The 14,810-nt window shown below is 53.5% G+C and overlaps 1 long non-coding RNA gene across 1 annotated transcript in view; it reads right to left on the bottom strand.

Annotated features, from left to right (window-relative positions):
* Nucleotides 1-10,968, bottom strand: part of LOC119701681 — a 59,098-nt gene extending 48,130 nt beyond the window's left edge. Inside the window, exon 1 of the long non-coding RNA XR_005257144.1 lies at nt 10,802-10,968. This is a non-coding gene — a long non-coding RNA (uncharacterized LOC119701681). The remainder of the gene's footprint in view (nt 1-10,801) is intronic.
* Nucleotides 10,969-14,810: the final 3,842 nt, after the last annotated feature.

A 14,810-nucleotide genomic window follows, 5' to 3' on the forward strand; every position in this document is an offset into this window, starting at 1 on the left:
GGATAATGGGATGGGATAATGGGATGGGATGGGATGGGATGGGGTGAGATGGAATGGGATGGGATTATGGGATGGGATGGGATGGGATGGGATGGAATAATGGGATGGGATGGGATAATGGGATAATGGGACGGGATGGGATGGGATAATGGGATGGGATGGGATAATGGGATAATGGGATAATGGGATGGGATGTCATGTCCTGCTCGGTCTCGTCTGCCCTCCCTGGGACCTGCACCTGGAACGGGGCTGCTGTCACTGCCACCAGCAGAACTGGATGGGGAAAATGGTCCCGAGCCCTGATCCACAGGGAATGAGGAGAGAATAACCCTGCTCCAGGGCAGTCCTGGGACAGGACACAGAACAGCTGCTCACGGCTCCATTTGGGAAGGAGGGAATGGCAGGGACACCTCCCACTGTCCCAGGCTGCTCCAGCCCCAGTGTCCAGCCTGGCCTTGGGCACTGCCAGGGATCCAGGGGCAGCCCCAGCTGCTCTGGCAATCCCAGCCCAGCCAGAAATTCCCAATTCCCAATCTCCCACCCATCCCTGCCCTCTGGCACTGGGAGCCATTCCTGCATCCATGGCCTCTCAAAGTCTCCAATGCCCACCTCAAGTCCCGTGTCCCTTCCCCGTGTCCCTCTCCCCAGGCTGCACTGCCCACAGTGCCCACAAACCCCAGGGATCTGCACGGGGACCTCTCAACACCAGCCCTGAGTGCCCTGGGGTGACAGTGGCATCCCGAGGATTTCACCAAGTCCCTGTTTCCAGGAATGTCTTCATTCCAGCCTCCAGGAGCTCTGTGCTGTGACTGCACAGCTGGGACACGGCCCCAGGGCTCCTGTCCCGCACATCCCGGAGGGCTGCGGGCTGGGCAGGCTGTGCCGGGTGTGGCCTCTCTGTCCATGTGGGATCTGCCATGTGGGATCTGCCCCCGGAGCATTCACCACGCAGGGAGCGGCCCTGGGCCGGGCCATCGACCCCTGGTCGGGTTTGACAGGAAGAAAGCAGGTGCCAGCCAGGAGGGCAGAATCAGCATCTGGAGCAATTCAATTTGAAATTAATTACATAAATTATGTAATGAGAAAAGATGAGCTCAATTAGTGTTCCAGCATGAACTCGGAGAGAGCAGAGAGCGGCGCATCCCTGCCCACAGCTCCTCTGCTTCACCAGCTGGGAGACACTGCAGCTTCCAGACAGGGAATGGTGTGTGCAGCACCGGCTGGGGTCCCTGCTGGCACCGGGGTGACCCGGCGTGGCAGTGCCGGTCCCAGCGGGGCTCCGGGCTCAGCGAGCGCCGGCGCTGGATCGCGGCTGACCTTGGGCTCTGCCGGAGGGACGGCTCCGCCCGCGGGGGCAGCCGAGTGGAAAGCTGCAACCATCCTTTTCCAAAGACACTGCAGGTAAAAAAGCCTCAGGGACAATCTTTTGTCAGGTCCTGAGACTTGATTAACTGCCTTAATTCCACATGATTAATGGCTCTCAGATCTCGGGAGGCCGAGTCTCCCTGCACGTGCTGGGACTGGAGAGTCTTCCTTCCCAAAACCCCTCCAGCTGCTCCAGGGCCACATTCCCTGTGTCTGCCCTTCCTCCTGCTCCAGAGCCACATTCCCTGTGTCTGCCATTCCCCTTCCCTCTGCTCTGCAGTGGGAATGAGTGCCGGGTGTGAGCACGGTGCTCAGAGCATGCCTGCATTTCCATGTCCCTGGGTCCCTCAGCAGTGCTGGCAGGGGACTGTTACTGCTGTGCTGCCACCCTGCCCCTGCCCCTGGCACTCCTCAGAACCACAAACGAGCCTTGGGTGTCCCCTGAGCTGGCACTGCTGGGACACCTCGAGTCCCCTGCCAGCTCTGGGCTCCTCACGGCAAGAGAGACCTGGAGGGGCTGGAGCAGGGAGGGGAACAGAGCTGGGAAGGGCTGGAGAATTCCTGAGGGAGCTGGGAAGGGGCTGGAGAATTCCTGAGGGAGCTGGGAAGGGGCTGGAGAATTCCTGAGGGAGCTGGGAAGGGGCTGGAGAATTCCTGAGGGAGCTGGGAAGGGGCTGGAGAATTCCTGAGGGAGCTGGGGAGGGGCTGGAGAATTCCTGAGGGAGCTGGGAAGGGGCTCAGCCTGGAGCAGAGGAGGCTCAGGGGGCCCTTGTGGCTCTGCACAGCTCCTGCCAGGAGGGCACAGCCGGGGGGGTCGGGCTCTGCTCCAGGGAACAGGGACAGGAGCAGAGGGAACGGCCTCAGGCTGGGCCAGGGCAGCTCAGGGTGGGCCCAGCAGGAATTTCCCCATGGAAAGGGGGCTCAGGCCTTGGAGCTGCCCAGGGAGGGTTGCAGTGCCCATCCCTGCAGGTGGCACTCAGAGCTCTGGGCTGGGGACAAGGTGGGCACTGGGCACAGCTGGGATGGGCTTTTCCAACCCCAGGGATCCTGAGATTCTGTGGCACTTCAGAGATCTGTGACACCGCAGAACAAACTGTGGGAAGAACCTCCAAAAAGTTCACCACTCTCTGCTGAACAGTCAACGAACCAAACCCATTCCACTCTCCAGTGATCGCCACTCAGGGATGCTCCTGAGGGCAGCAGTGAGGGAAGCCCAGGCAGATCCTTCCAGCCCTGCAACCCAAACCTGTGCCCAAAATATAGATGGGAAGAGCACAGGAGAAGAAGGAAGCCTTGGCCTCGCGCCCTCGCAGGACCTGCTGCTGCAGACACGTTCTCCAGATGCACAAGGCTGGTTTCACAGCTCTTGGCAAATGTGGGGATGCTGAACATTTGGGCTAATTGTTATAAACAAGGATAAATTAATGTACTGAAGGAGCAGGAGGTGGCTGAGCACACGTGTTCCACACAGGCCCTACTGATGGTGATTGAGAGCTGGGACTCCTGGTGCAAGCAAGAAGCCCATTCATTATTTCCACAGCTCAGTTTATATCCTCTTACACCTTGTATTTCTTAGCCACATTGCTTAACCACAGTCTTGAATGATTTCCTTAAAGCACAAAGTTCTTTCCACTTCTTCCTTCAGATTTCTGTTTGCTGCTCCCGGGGCTTGTGGCCCACCAAGGTCAAGATGTCCACGTCATTTATTAACTCCTCAGACCTTCCTGCTGTCCCCCCGTGCCCTGCAGAGACCCTCTGGTGGCTGAACCATTAATCAGCTGGCACAGGTTAAACCAGTGGAGACTCCAAAAACCCACAGCATTTTTCCCAGCACTGGGCCAGGAATTCACCCCGTCCCTGCCCTGGTTAATGGGATGCAAGGACTGTGCATCTCCAGGATCTATAAATAAACTCCCAGGGCTGATGTGCTGCTCCTGTGCTTTACGGTGGGAAATTGCATCCTGGAGTTTCTGGGGCAGGCAGCGACCTGGAGGATGCGGAGGGAACACCCAGGGGTGGATGTGCTCCCCCGGGGAGGAACAGGAGAGGTCAAAGCCCAGCCCAGCTGAACCCTGAGGCGAGCTCTGGAAGGGAGAAGGGAGCTGAGTTTCCCACGAATCAGATTAGTGTTTGTATTTGTTTCTATATGAAACGAAAGTGCTGCTGGGTCAGCGGGGTTTGGGTTCTCAGAGTGAACACAAGACCAGGCTCTGTCAGACGAGGGCTGAGCTGCACTGGGCACCCACTCCCACACTCGCCTCCAGCATTTCCATTAAACATCTCCCAGGATTTCCTGTGAAGGGATCCCTGCCAGGGCCAGCAGCAGCTGGGTCTGGTTAACAGCCAGGCTCATCTCTGGGGTGCTCCAGCGCTGTCCCCACACCCTGGGCTCAGGGCTGGCAGGACCCTGGGAAGGAGTTTGAGTTGGAATTTGGGATCCCTGCCTGGGCATTCCCACACAGTGCCTGCCCCTGCTGCCTGGCAGGGAGGAGGACTGAAAAAAGGAGCACAGCGCTGGATTTAGGGAAGGCTCCCGGCGTTTCTCACCGCAGCACCTTTCCAGTGCTCGAGAATGGGACAAGGTTTACACTCGCTGTGCCAGCCCAGCCCCAAGCTGATCCTTCCGGAACATTTTCCCCACAATAAGCAGGCTACTGCAGGATTCCCATCCCTGGCAGTGCCCCAGGCCAGGCTGGACACTGGGACACCCTGGGACAGTGGGAGGTGTCCCTGCCGTGGCAGGGGTGGCTCTGGAGGGGATTTAAGATCCTTCCAACCCAAACCAGTCTGGGATTCTATTCCTAAAAACAATTGCAGAGAAGAAATCGAGGGAAGGCGAAGGCACGGTGGGTGTGGGAACTGCAGGTGCTGCACACACTCAGGGTCTGCACTCCAGGGCTCTTCCAGCAGTAAACTGGGCATTATCCCATGCCATTCCCAAAAGCACTCCTCTTTTCCAGGCAAGATGGAGCTCACAGAGTCAGAGATGCCTGGGAACGTCCATTCGCAGCCTGGAGTTCTCGCTGGCTTTTTATGATCCTCGTTTCATCATGAATTTTAGTGCCAGCCCAAATTAAATTCATTTTACAATATGTATTTATTTCTCAGCTTCTTAACAGAACAATTTGGAAACATCCCAGAGCCTTTAAACAACAAAACTGTTTTTCCTTTATGGCAAAATAAAAAAATGGCTTTTTGCTTTCATTCTCCCAGGGAGAGCAGCCAGCAGAGGCCCCCCTCCAGCTTGCACAAGGATGGATTTTTTCCCATACAAAACTTCAGCAGTTTAGCACTTCCAAGCTGTCATTGTCACGCCACAGTCAGTTAATTACATTTATAATTCCAGAAACATGGGTGGTAGAAATTGAATCTCAAGCAAAAGACTTTGTCTCCCAGACAGTGGGCAAATAAAACTTTGCTTATCTCACTGTAATTTCACGATGCACAGCATGGGGTGGTGAAAAATCCCTCAGAAAGGTAAGTTATCACCAACAGGGAGAGCTGCACTCTTTCTTCCTTTCATTGTTATCATATTTTCACAAGGTTGTGAAAGGCTCCAGCTGAGCGAAGCTCCCCATTCCCTCTGCCCACACCATGAACCAACCCGTCCCTCCTCTTCCCTGAGCACTCTTTTCCAGCTGCTTCCCACTCCTGTGTGCTGAACTCACTGCTGACACTCCAGTGATCTCCTCCAGGCATCCCAAATGATTTTGGGAGGGAAAAGACCCTGAGATGAGGGGAGCGTAAGCATGAAACGAGCTCCTTCTGCTGCCAGATGTCACCCTGAATCAAGGGCTTGGAGGTGGCAGTAATGCAGCCCAGGTGTGCCAGGAGGGGGGATACACCATGGGCAAGGTCGGTTTTCCCTGCTGGTGGAAGGACTGGCAGCAGATCCTGTGGAAATTCACACGCTGTTTGGTTGGAAAAGGCTCAGTTCCCTCGGGAGCAGTGCGGGGCCTGGCCTGGCTCAGGCAGGTCCACAAGGCTCGGCTCCAGAGCCCAGGTGGAGACACAAAAAGGCAGGGATTTGTCCCAGCATCATTATCCCACCCAAGGCAGATTTGCTGTCACACAGTGATGGCTCAGCTGCAGCTCTGGGGCACCAGGAGCACACAGACAAAGCCAGGCCCAAAAAATAAAACCAAAAATGGCATTCTTGGCTTGTTTTCCGGAGAGGACTAACACAGAAAGGCAGGAATCATCCCAAAGCCATCTGGGTTCACGCCTCAGGTTCCTGCCCCTGCCCTACAGGATGCGCTGAGCATGTCCCAAGATATGTCCACTCCCACAGAAGGAGGGAATGGGCTCCAAGATCCCACAACCACCCTGGGAGCAGTCACAGAACCCCAGGGACGGTTTGGATTGGAAGGGAAGTGCCCAAGGCCAGGGCTTGGAGCAGCCTGGGGCAGTGGGAGGTGTCCCTGCCACGGCAGGGGTGGCGCTGGGTGGGATTTAAGGTCCCTTCCCAGCCCAAAGCGTGCCAGGGCTGTAAGGAATGGAAGCTATCCTCAGGAGGATCAGCAGCACCCACCCAGCGTCAAACCCTGCCAGTGCTCTGTGACAGGAAATAAAAATCCCCTCCTGGGCAGCAGCCAGACTGCCCAGGTGAAGCAGTGCCCGAATCCCACACTTTGAGGCTGACAATGGAAAAAATGGCACATTTCTGCTTCCTCAGCTCTGCTCCTGCTGCTCTCCGCGCTCCAGAGGAAGACTGCCAGTGAGAGCTGAGGTAAACACATTCCAGGGGGTTACGGAGCAATAATTCCAGAGAAAGGCACAGCCCGTGACGCTGCAATGCTCTGAAATCCTTCACAGCTCCAGAGGAAAGAGCTGTGTGCCCAATTTAACCCGTCAGCCCTGGGGACAGAGGCCTTGCGAGGGCAGCTTTCCCCTCAGCAGGCACACGGAGATTCGACCTGGCAGCATCTGTATCCATCAAGACACGGCGCCCTGCCGTGGCCAGCAGGGATCCCAGCTCCAAGGGCGGCGCCAGGTGAGCTGCCTGTGAGAAGGAAGGGCTTGGCTTCACTGCACCTGACACCTCGAGAGAATAAAAGCACTTAGCAGGGAGCATCGTCCATCACTTCCTAACACAGAAACCCCCCCCCCCCTTCTGCAGCCTCTGAATGTCTTTTTGGACCTGCTGCTAATGCTTCAAAGGGAAGACAGAATATTCCAGTAATTCTCGACAGCTAGACTGCAATCCAGGTTCTGCTCCTTCCCTTTTCTCGATTGTCTGCTGATTGGCAAAGCCGATTTTCATCGAATCCCAGGCTGGTCTGGGTTGGAAAGGATGTTAAAGCCCATCCAGTGCCACCCCTGGATGGGCAGGACACCTTCCCTTGTCCCAGGCTGCTCCAAGCCTGTTGGGAAAGATGAAAACTTGACAAGAAAGTTTCCCAGATGTGTGTGCATGGCAGAAAGCTCTCTGAATGTAGGATCTGAGAGCAGAATGGAGATGGAAGCAAGTTTTGATACAGAAGAATAACAGATGTCTAAATTAAGAATTGCTGTGCCAGTCATTACTGGACAACTAAAAAAGCAGAGGTTAAGTCGAGCAGGAAGGAGATTTTACGACTAGAGCAAAGGATATGTTGACCACAAACAAAAAAGATGTTTTTACCTAGCAGAAATAGGTCTTAAGAAAAGCAGAGGATACCACAGGAAAACAAACATGCTAATGTGGCAAGGAGAAAAAGGGTCTAAGAATTTTCCACTGCAAGAAAGCAGAAAAACAGCTTTAAGCTGCAGCTGTAACACACTAACTCATGTGGTTAGATAGTAATGAACAATTAATATGTAGTCATTACTATCCAATTAATAAGAATTAATTAATTGGAATTGAATTAATAATAAGATGGCAATGCTAGTCGTTGTGATAGGCTGTGGGTAACAGCAAAGGTGCTGTGCATGATGCTGACTGGTTGTTATGCATTAGGATGCTCAGCCAAGGAAAACAAGCATTGCACTGGAAGCAGAGCTAAGGGGCTCCAGGTTTGCCTGCAGGCTGCAGGCAGGGCTCTGTCCCCCACGAGCCGTGGCTGCTGTAACCTCCTCTGCACAACCAACAGCATTTTGAAGAGCTGCCTGATGTCCCACAGCTCAGGCTCTCACACAAGCCCCAGTGTCCAGCCTGGCCTTGGGCGCTGCCAGGGGTCCAGGGGCAGCCCCATGCTCTGGGAATCCCAGCCCAGCCAGGAATTTACTGCCAGTACCCCCTCTACACTCCTATTTTGTCATCACTCCAGCTCCTGGGAGCATCTCTCCCCAAACTTCTTTAGCACCAGACCCTCGTGGAGGCCCCAGGATGCCCCTCAGGAGCGCAGGGATCCCAGCACGAGCAGGACGGGGGATCAGTGCCAGCACCAGAGCACTAACAGGGGCACAACCCCTGCACGAGGGATGCTTCGAGGGAACTGAATTCCCTGAAAACGGAGGGCTCCGGGTGTCACGGCTCCTTCCCCAGGGAAATGCAGCCCTGGCTCAGGGACCCAGCCCCCGTCCCTCTGAGCCGCTCCTCATCCTCACGAGCATCTCCCAACCCCACCCTGCCCCCCTGGGCACCCCCAGTGCCCCGGCAGCTCCTCGCAGCCCCCGCCGGTGGCCCTGGGGCACCGAGTGTGCCTGGAGCTGGCGGGCTCAGTGCCAGCACTGCCAGCTCTGGGATGAAGCCATCCAAAGGGACACGGGAGCCACAGGATGGAGTAGCCATGGCAACCCAGAGTGGCTCCCTGCTTCCCTTCTCATTGCATCACTGCTTCCCTCTCAGCTGCTGCTTCTCCAGCCTCCTGGATGATTCCCAGGCCCAGCTGGGACACCAACGCTCTTGGAAAATAATTTTATTAACAGGTTTTTCTTTTTTTTGGTTTTTTTTTTTTGTCTTCAAAGTGCTGCAGTAGAATCAGATTTTATCAAAGCAGGAGAGAGGGGAAGGGAAAAGATGCCACCCATGCTGAGTCTCAGTGGATGGAAAGCTGGGAGAGCCATAAAAGTGTGGAGTAAAAACTCCACACCTGACACTAAATTTCACCAGAGATGGACTGATGAACTTCAGCCCCACAAAAGAAGGGGCAGACTTGGCTGCCTCCCCCAGTCTTAATGGCTTATTTACTTGTTAATCACCATTTTTCCAGTATGTGAGAAAGAAAAGCAAGAAATGTATTTGAAATCTATAATAACATGTACTCCCTTGTAACCCTGCATGGAAGTTCTGCCAGGAGAAAATTGAACTGGGAATTTTGGAATCCCTGAGGCTGGAAAAGCCCTCCCAGCCCATGGAGGAGTCCCAGCTGTGCCCAGTGCCCACCCTGTCCCCAGCCCAGAGCTCTGAGTGCCACCTCCAGGGGACACCTGCAGGGATGGGCACTGCAACCCTCCCTGGGCAGCGCCAAGGCCTGAGCCCCCTTTCCATGGGGAAATTCCTGCTGGGCCCACCCTGAGCTGCCCTGGCCCAGCCTGAGGCCGTTCCCTCTGCTCCTGTCCCTGTTCCCTGGAGCAGAGCCCGACCCCCCCGGCTGTGCCCTCCTGGCAGGAGCTGTGCAGAGCCACAAGGGCCCCCTGAGCCTCCTCTGCTCCAGCCTGAGCCCCTTCCCAGCTCCCTCGGGAATTCTCCAGCCCCTCCCCAGCTCCCTCAGGAATTCTCCAGCCCCTCCTCAGCTCCCTCAGCTGCTCCTCCTCATCTCCTGAACAGGGTCATGAATTTTGTCAAACCTTCCCACTCCTTGTGACTTCAGGGGAGGAGAAGCCTGGAATTTCCTTAAATTCCAACAAGAGGGGAAAGGTTCAGCTCCACAGCCCAGAATGACCACGCTGGTGTCCTTGGTGGGTTGGCGACTGAAACCTAGAGAATTTTAATCCCCTGGGATAATCCATTACTGAGCTCCTCCTTGCAGTGCCAAGAGCAAACCACCCGTGTGACTCTGAACCCCATAAATCCAAAATGCAAACACATCACACTGCCTCCACGTCCCTGCTCCCTGCACAGGGACTTGCCCAAGATCCCATCAATGCAGCCCCTTTAAAAGCCTTGTTTGCAGGGACTCCTTGCAGGAATCTCAACATGTTCCCTCTCCCTTCCCTTGGAATTAGTATGCCATTGTGAGGATCAAGGCCATTTGCAGGAATATGAAATATTCAATTGATAAGGCTCTGGAATTTTTAATCATGGCATTGAAATGCTAAGGAGTGCATTTCCATTTATTATTCCCTGTAAGGGATGGATCTCCAGCTCCGTGCCTGTTCCAGAACAGCCCTGTGGAGCTCCAGGTGGGGTTTTGGGCCCCTTCCAGACCAAAGCTAAAAGGCAGCATTGGTGCAGAGTGGGCTCAATCTCATCACCACTGGAGTAACACTGTTGGTAATGAAATCACCAACAGCTCTTGGTTTACAGAGGTGAGGGGAACATTTTCCTTCCCCATTTCCAGTGAGCAGGGAATTGCACGGGGAGCCTTTCCAGCAGTGGCTTAGGCCTTGGTGAAGAAAAGCAAAACAAGAAAAGCAGAGCGCTGCCCTGTTTTACACCATCTTAGCTCAGGGCGTGCTCAGATGCACAAGTCTGATCTGTTTGTTATTTCTGAGGTGATTTCTCTTCCACGAATGGAAACACTGCAATTTCACTGCTGGGAAATGACCACCAGAGAAAAATCCTCTTTAAAACAGCCCTAATTATAGCCACAAGAGGTTTTTTTTTTTTATTTCCTTTATTACTTCTGCATAACTTCTTGCCAAATCTTGGGGCAGGTTGTGGCACTGGGAGAACATCTCACCTTGCAGGGAGATAATGTCAGCCTCTAGTGGTTTAACCCCAACTCATTATCCTCATTCTGAATTCAAATCACTCCCAGCTCCTGGGAAGGAGCTGAACTCTATCCCAGCCCCAACCAGGACACTCCATCATCACAATGTGCTCTGTATTAATAACAGGCACAACAAATCTGTCTTTAAATAAAAACCAGCCTTGCAATCCATGGAGATTACTCTGAGATCACTTAACAAAAGCACCCAAAAGATAAGGAAAGTTACAGAGACGAGTAAAAATAAAACTTTAGCAATAAGGCACAGGACAAAAATGATGTTTTAAAAGAACTGACGGGTGAAATGATTGTAATAGCTCGGATCTGTTATGGGGAATCAATACAGTAGCTCTTAGAGAATGCATCAAACCAATACTTACCTTTTGTGCTTGTAAGGGAAATACTCATTTTGCATGATAGCAACTAAATATTTTCTATTCAAACACTATTTCAATAGGATTGTTAACTGACCACAACCTGAGCTTATCACGGCCAATTTTCACAGAACTTGTGAGCAGCCCCAAAAGCTCCAGAATGTTTGATGGGACTGACCAGGCAGGCAACACGAGGCAGGCTGACAGCGAGGAGGCTTGGGGTGGCAGATTAATTACCAGGGTGGTGATTGGATTTTAGAAAAACCATACCTGAATGCTGACAGCAATTGATAGAAGAGACAGGGTTCTCCACGGCCGGCACACACGAAGCCGTTCAGATTCCAAAGGCTCAGAATTTATCCCTTTTCAGTAGAGCTAAAAATAGCACTGCCCAAAACACTGGCGTTCCTTAGTAACGCTGCTTCATCACAGCTTTGCACGAGCTCACACAGGTCTGGCATTGCCTGCATGCCAAACACACCTTCATCTTCCTCAGGAGATGCCTCCAGAGCCTTGGCCTGCCAGCTTCAGCACATCCCTGCAGCCAGCAGCCGAGCTGTGCTGCCAGAGCTGCTCTCCATTCCCACGAAAGCCCCGCAGAAACACCTCGAGCCACGTGGGAAAGAGCAAAGGTGAGAAGACTTCCAGAAAGCTGTGAAAGCAGGCCTCAGAAAGAGCAGAGAGCTTAGAACCAGCTGCAGCTCCCTCCAACACATAGCCAGGATTGTAACCAATAACCAAACTGGAAATTCTCGTTCCGAGGAGATGCAGGAGAAGATGCTCACCAGGATGGCAGGGAATTGCTCCTGCTCCTGTGCAGGCAAGGCTCCAATCCCCAGACTCAGAGAGAAACTGGTCCAGAAGCTGCAGCAGTGCCCGGCCTCCAGCTGGGACAGGCTGGGGCTGTTCTCCAGGGAAAGAATCTCTGGAAAAGGGGAGAATCAGTGGGGCCAGCACGAGAAGCAGGGGTTAGGAACTAGCCAGGAACACTCATATGCTGAAACAAGAAAGCAGCAGCCAAGCACTACAGGGAATATTAAAGAATGGATCCAGCAGCAGTGGGAAAATGGGAGGTGAGATAAAAATGAGCTCGGGTTGTGACAGCTGTGGGACAGGGCTGAGGGCAGTGCTCAGGAGCCCGTGAGGGTACGTGTTCTAAGGAAGGCTGCTCCTCACTCCAGCTGGGGAGGGGAGCAGCTGGAAACTCAGCAAGCAAAACCAAACCATTCCAGGTGGGAGAGAAGGCAGGCACAGTTCTCTCACGGAGGTGACAGCCACCAGAACAGCTGCCTGAGAGCTGGGGCTGCTTCCTTTTCAAATCAGAAACCATTCACAGAAACCCAGCGTGTCCTGAGCTGGAGGGACCCACAGGATCATCCCAGCCCCATCCCTGCCCAGACCCCCAACAACCCCACCCTGGGCATCCCTGGAGCGCTGCCCAAACCCTCCTGGAGCTCTGGCAGCCTCGGGGCCGTGCCCATTCCCTGGGCAGTGCCAGCACCCTCTGGGGAAGAGCCTTTCCTGATCTCCAGCCTGACCTGCCCTGGCCCAGCCCCAGCTGCCCCCTGGTGCTGTCCCTGGCAAAGTCCTTTCTGTGTCCCACGTGGCGGCAGAGCTGAGCCCAAACGCTGCTGGGCTGAGCGGGATCCCGAGCAGGAGGCGAGCGGCAGCCGCAGCTTGGCCGAGGCAGATGCCGGGAACGCTGGCTCAGCCGTGCCCGCTCCGCTCCCGAGCAGCCCCGGCGGGGCGGGACAGCGCCGGGGAGGGATGGACGATGGAGGGATGGAGGGATGGAGCATGGAGGGATGGCTGCGGGAAGGCAGCTCCTGCCACCTCGTGGGGACAGCGCTCCTCTCCCACCGCTTCTCCTTCCCTCTGGCTCAGCCGCGCGGCCCCAGCTTCCCTCGGGATGCAGAAATGTTCCCTCACAAGGGGAACCCCAGCCCGGGCACAGCCGCTCGTAATAATTCCTTTTTTTGTTCGTTATTTTTCTGCTATCCCTAAAGCACAACCTCTTTTCCCACTCTCTCCTTCCACCCCTCGAGCTGCTGGCTGAGATCATAAATAATCCAAAGGCAGAGGAGGAAAGGAAGAACTAAGAATGAAACACCCTAAGCACAGTGTGAGGTGTTCTGTCAGTCTGGGATACAATGAAATCCAGCAGCAATTTGCAGCAGGAAAAGGTTTCCTTAGGTTTAATGAAGATTATTCTGTATTTCTGCATTTTAAAGTCACTAATAAACCAAACCTATATACGTATAAATGTATGAAATATAAGTGTTTTATTCCAGCTGCTCCAAACAAAGAAGACATTTGGGTTTTGCTTCCAGACATGCAATTAGTTAAGATCCCAAAATGCTGAATAAACATTTATTCTTATACCTCAGTAGATATAACTTACAGGATTGATGGATTAATTGACAAGACTTGTCAAAGGAACCTCCCAAAAAAATGGGAAAACCCTTAAATATTTCCATGAAAAAACCCAGAAAAGCACTCACCCCTCAGCCAAACAGCCTGCAAGGGGAATTTGGGGTTTTTTCCCCAGTTGAACCCCACGCTGCAGCTCTCACTGAGGCGTCTGGGCTGTACAATCCACACCACAGATTTTGGGGATGAATTTCTGCAGCGTATGCAGCCAAGGCAGGAGACTTCAGCTGCACCTCCACTGGGAACTAAAGAGGCAGAAGACAGGAAGGGGGGCTTGGAAAACTCTTTAAACGCAATCATCATCCTTGCCCCGTGATTCATTCTCCTTTTTTCCATGAAGGTTTTGATTGGCATCAGCCACCTTCCCAAGGAGAGGCAGCAGGACTCCCAGTTTTAGGCCCTTCCTGGGACCTGCTGAGACCCACGTGGATAAATCCCAGTAAAATCCGCTTTCCTCCTGTTAAACCCACAGCACAAGCAGCTGATGAGGCCGAAAGGGCGCTTGGAGGCCTTGGGTTAAATTTGCACTTATTGTCTCCAGGTGCTCTGCCCCAGAGCCACCCACACTCAACAAAAAGCAAAGGAACTCTTTTATCCTCAGCAGCTCTGCCGGCTCAGTCTGGATCAGGCTTCACTGAATAATGGACATTATTCCCTTCCTTAGCGGAACAAACAGCAAACAAGCTTAAAAATTAGTCAAGAAATGCCATTTATGGAAAAAGAGTGTTTCTGCCAGGGGGGAAATTTAGATGGGATGTTGGGAATTGGGAATTCCTGGCTGGGCTGGGATTGCCAGAGCAGCTGGGGCTGCCCCTGGATCCCTGGCAGTGCCCAAGGCCAGGCTGGACACTGGGACACCCTGGGACAGTGGGAGGTGTCCCTGCCATGGCAGGGGTGGCACTGGGTGGGGTTTAAGGTCCCTTCCAACCCAAACCAATCCGGGATTCCATTTGGGAAGCTCCACTGGCACCTGGTAACACAAACAAGAGGGGACCTGCTCAGCTGTGCTGACCCAGCTTAGGGATCTAACAAAACTTGTAGGAATTCCACAGCTACCCAAGTTACACCCACAAACCTCACATGCATATTTGTTCCTGGAAAGAAGGAATTTCTCCTTGCTTGACCTGCTGTAGATTCTTTTTTGTTCCTGGAAGGAAGCACGATGGTGGCTTCTGCAAGCACCTGGAGCAAAATGAATTTTCTTTGCTTTTGATCCTTTAGGCAAAAGCTGAGTAGGTAAGGAGTTAAGAATCCGTGGGAGCACTAGGACACCATTAAATATAAGGAGTAAATTATGGATTGAAGGGGTTTTTTTAGGCTTTTCAAGGGCAAACGAAGCAAGTGAAGCCATGCCACCTGTATGAAGTCAGTGCATCAGAAATAAATCATCAGACATTTAAGTGATGTAGCGCCTAAACACAGCTTGTTATCCCTGCTGTGACTTTTCCATGGTCCCCTTCCCTATTCCACAGATCTGCCAGCCCCATTCTGCCCTGGGAGGCTCCAGCAGGACCAGCACGGGAGCAAGGCTGGTGGCAGGAGGGGAAATGCAGAGCTGCCTTGTGTTTCCATGGCCCCCTCCCGACACTGCATCCCTGGGGCTCCTTCTCCCGAGTCCTCCGGGGAGCAGCAAGCACAGCTCCCTGTCTGCCCTATTAACTGCCCTGCTAATTAGCACTGCATCTCCCGTAATAAGCCCGAAGTCTTCGTTACTGTAACATGCGGCAAAGTAGCAAACGGGAGCCCAAAACAACACCTTGTTTTTAACACAGATGTTTATTATTAACAGGCACACGGTGAAGTAATTTCTTACCCAGAGCAGAGCTTCTGCCCCACCTGCTGGGACTAA

This window comes from Motacilla alba, chromosome 5 (genome assembly GCF_015832195.1).
Source record: "Motacilla alba alba isolate MOTALB_02 chromosome 5, Motacilla_alba_V1.0_pri, whole genome shotgun sequence".
NCBI classification, from domain to species: Eukaryota; Metazoa; Chordata; class Aves; order Passeriformes; family Motacillidae; genus Motacilla; species Motacilla alba.